This window comes from Meriones unguiculatus (genome assembly GCF_030254825.1).
Source record: "Meriones unguiculatus strain TT.TT164.6M chromosome Y unlocalized genomic scaffold, Bangor_MerUng_6.1 ChrY_unordered_Scaffold_23, whole genome shotgun sequence".
NCBI lineage: Eukaryota > Metazoa > Chordata > Mammalia > Rodentia > Muridae > Meriones > Meriones unguiculatus.
Window position 1 is genome coordinate 33033914 of NW_026843709.1, and position 4072 is coordinate 33037985.

A 4072-nucleotide genomic window follows, 5' to 3' on the forward strand; every position below is an offset into this window, starting at 1 on the left:
TGAAGTGTCCTTCCCTATCTCTTTTTTTATTAATTTTGGTTAAAAGTCAATTATATCAGTCATTAGAATGGCTACTCTTGCTTACTTCTTGAGTCTCTTTGCTTAGAAAGCCATCTTCCAGCCCTTTACACTCAAGTAATATTTTTCTTTGTGTCTTAGGTGTGTTTCTCTGTGCAACAGTTTGCTAGGTCTTGTTTATGCATCCATTCTGTCAGTCTGTTTCTTTTTATTGGAGAATTGAGTCTATTGATGTTGAGAGAGATTAATGACCAGTGGCTGTTAGATCCTTTGAGATTGATGTTGGCTGTGGCAGCAAGTTTGTGTGCTTGGTTGCTTTTCTTTTTACTGTAGTGAGGTTAATTATTTCCTGTGGTTTATTTTTTATTTTTTGAAAGTTTCTAGTTTTCCTGGGTTGTATTTTTTTTCCTTCTAGTGTCTTCTGTAACGCTGGATTTGTGTGTAGGTATTGTTGAATTTTTTTTTTTGTCATTTAATATCTTGTTTTCTCCATCTGTGAGGACTGATAGTTTTGCTGGGTATAATAGCTTGGGCTGACATCTGTGTTCTCTTAGGGCCTGCATGATGTATTTCCAGGTCCTTCTGGCTTTCATAGTCACTGTTGAGAAGTCAGGTCGGATTCTGATGAGTTTGCCATTATATGCTACTTGGGCTTTTGCCCTTGCAGCTTTTAGTATTTTTTCTTTGTTCTGTTTATTTACTGTTTTGATTATTATGTTGCAGAAAGGTTTTTTTCTGTACTAATTTTTGCGTGTTCTGTAGACCTCTTGTATGCTTATTTACCTCTCCTTTAAGTTGGGGAATTTTTTTTCAATTATTTTGTTGAAAATATTTTCTGGCCTTCAGAGGAGGGAATCTTCTTTTTCTTGTATTCCTATTAGTCTTAGGTTTTGTCTTTTTATGTTGTCTTGCATTTGTTGAATGGTCTGTGTGAGGAATTTTTTAGATGTAGCATTTTCTTTGACAGATACAATGATTTCTTCCATTGTATCATCCACACCTGAGGTTCTTTCTTCCATCTCTTTTAGTCTATTAGTTATGCTTAGCTCTGTAGTTCCTGTTTTCTTCCCTAAGTTTTTTCACTTCACAATTTCCTCTATTTGTATTTTCTTTAATTTCTCCAAAAAATATGGAATGCTTCATAGATATGGATATCATACTTACACAGGGGACATGAACTTCTCAGTATTGTTCCAATTTTAGTATGTGTTGTTGAAGAGAGCACCATATATTTATTTCAAGTGGTCATTAATTAAGTCACATGTCCTTGACTTGAGTTTCACATTTTCACAGATTCCATTATTATTTGTTAAATGCATGGATATGTCCCCACTTCAGTTAAATGTTTTCTGAGAAAATGCTTCCTAGGGCTAATCATCGAAGAAAAAGCATTTAATTTGTACATTGCTTATATTTTTAGAGATCATCCATGCAGCAAGCAGTCATCCCTTTGTAGTCCTCTAAGAAAACTTAGAGCTTTTCATGAAGAACCACAAAAAGCAGGAAGAGTGAGGGAGACTGATATAGACACGAAGAGCTAAAGAGACAGAGACCAATAGAAACAAAGACATAAACTGACAGATACCTAGTGACAAAGATACCATTCTCTCTGGTAACTTTCTTTGGCATATCAACCTCAAAGCACACCCTGTTCTCATGACTATGGAACCCCTTAGGACACTAAACTGCCATGGGCTACTTCTGTGCAGAGGTTCTATGTTATTTCCATGCATGGTACTTAGTTGGAGTATGGGCCTTAGGAGTGAACCCTGTGCCCAGATTTTTTGGTTCTGTTGCTCTTCTTGTGTAGTTCCTCTTCTCTCCAGATCTTACTATTTCCCTCTTCTTTCATTAGATTACATGCACTCTTCCCAACAGTTGGCCATGAGTCTTGGCATTTGCTTTGATAGTCTGCAGGTGAGAGCCTTTCAGAAGCTCACTGTTGTAGGCTCCTACCTTGTTCCCTGTTTTCTCCAGCAAATTCCATATTCTAAATAACAGGACTGACACTCTCCTTTGGGGAAAATGTGGAATTTTTCTTTTACAGACTATTATTCAACTATGTTTGGAACCAGGAATAATCATTTGTGGTAAAGTAACTAAAATGCATAAAGAGACCCACTGTCCAATATTATGGAGACAGGTAGACCCTAAACACCCAGGTATAAATGGCATTTCCTCATAAATTTTTTCCTCACCTCAGAGCTCTGGGAAGCCTGCAGGAGAGGAGGCAGGAAGAGTGTCATAATTAAAGGGGATTGAGGACAGAAGGAGATCAATGTACTGAGAATCAACCCACAGAGGAAGATATGCAGCCAGGCTTGATGAGACATGATAAGCTAAGTTCAGTTAAAAGGAAGAGGAGGACCTCACCTGTCAGGGAAGTCAAGAAAGAGCCTAGGGGTAGAAAAGGGAGGGTGGGTTGTGCTGGAAAGAGAAGAGGTAGAGGGCAGTGGAGGGGATACAATGTGAAAAAATCATAATGAATAAAAACATAGGAGAAACTGTGATCAAGGTGATGTAGTATAGATATCTTCAAGACTGAGGGCTTCTTTTTCGGAGTGTTATCAGGGTGCAGCAAGGATGAATTCAGTTTTCTTTAATGCTCATGGCACTGAGACTCTGATCGTGTTCCAGTTAATATATGAACAACACATACTTGAATAGGTGTATTAAAAAAATTAGTGTGACACATGGTAGGAATTAGAACCTGGGAGCAATGGAAAACGAGTGTAATGTATGTTATATGAAATTCCCACATACTCAATAAAATTCATATGTTAACAACTTTTACAATGATCTTGAACATGGAGAAAAGATTCTGCTAATGGAGGGCAGAGTTTGACTTTGTAAGATATACTTTTGAAAGCTCATTATGTAAGAGAAAATCTTAGCCACGAACTAGTGATTACCCAGCTACCACCCACCCTATGACTCAGGTGGGTTCTCTGAATAAGCAGTCCAGGTATTAATACTACATTTTGAGATTTTGTCTGGAGGAAAATAGCAGGAAACAGCTGTTCTTGTATCCTAGGCATATAACATGGACATATTTCTCTATCCTGAATGCCCAGTTTCGATTGTAAATCCCAGGAACAAGACGGTTTCTCCCTGGCCACTGAGTAGGACACAGCTGCTGATCCAGCTAGGTCAGTAAAAGGCAACCCAGTTCATAGATGGTGGCAACACTAGTGTAGAACAGAACCAGCCATCAAATTGTTTATTGCCCCTCAGTTCTCCTTTTACAAACTCTGATAATATATTCTCTGTTTCAGCCAAACCAGTCCCAGGAATTGTCTGGTTTCCTTCTCTTTTCCCTGCTCTTAAAGCCTCAGTATCCCAGAGAACACTAGGCCCCACCAGCCTCTATATCAATAAAAATGTGAAGGAACATGTAGTGATTATACTAGTAACTCATCAGTTTAAGTCACTACCTAGGAAATTTCAGATCCAGGACCGCAGAAGGAAACCACCTTGTCTTTGGGTACATTTCCCTTAATCACACATCACTTTTAAGCTTCTCTACTAAGGAAGCTGTCCAATTAAATAAACATTAAAGTTTCATTTTCTACCTGACATTCTCACAGAGGTAAACAGGAATAAAGGTGTGGTTCTGGATAAAGGGATGAGATAAAGGCTTGTTGGGTTTCAAAAGAAGATTAACACGTGCCAAGGATCAGTTTGTTTACTCATCTCCATGGAAACCTCAAGACTCTTTTAGGTTCTGATTGGCAGAGAAGGAGAATGATGTCATGCAAGAAGTTAAAGCCAGAAGGAGTTTCAGGAGCCATTTATTAAAAGGGCCAAGTAGACAGCGTGCTTGGCACTGAGACTCCATGTTAAAGATCATTGTAAAAGTTGTTAACATATGAATTTTATTGAGTATGTGGGAATTTCATATAACATACATTACACTCGTTTTCCATTGCTCCCAGGTTCTAATTCCTACCATGTGTCACACTAATTTTTTTTAATACACCTATTCAAGTATGTGTTGTTCATATATTAACTGGAACACGATCAGAGTCTCAGTGCCATGAGCAGTCCTAAATGC

The 4072-nt window shown here is 38.2% G+C and overlaps 1 pseudogene; it reads right to left on the reverse strand.

Annotated features, from left to right (window-relative positions):
• Positions 1-1141: 1141 nt before the first annotated feature.
• LOC132651647 (U6 spliceosomal RNA) lies at positions 1142-1241 on the reverse strand (annotated as a pseudogene).
• Positions 1242-4072: the final 2831 nt, after the last annotated feature.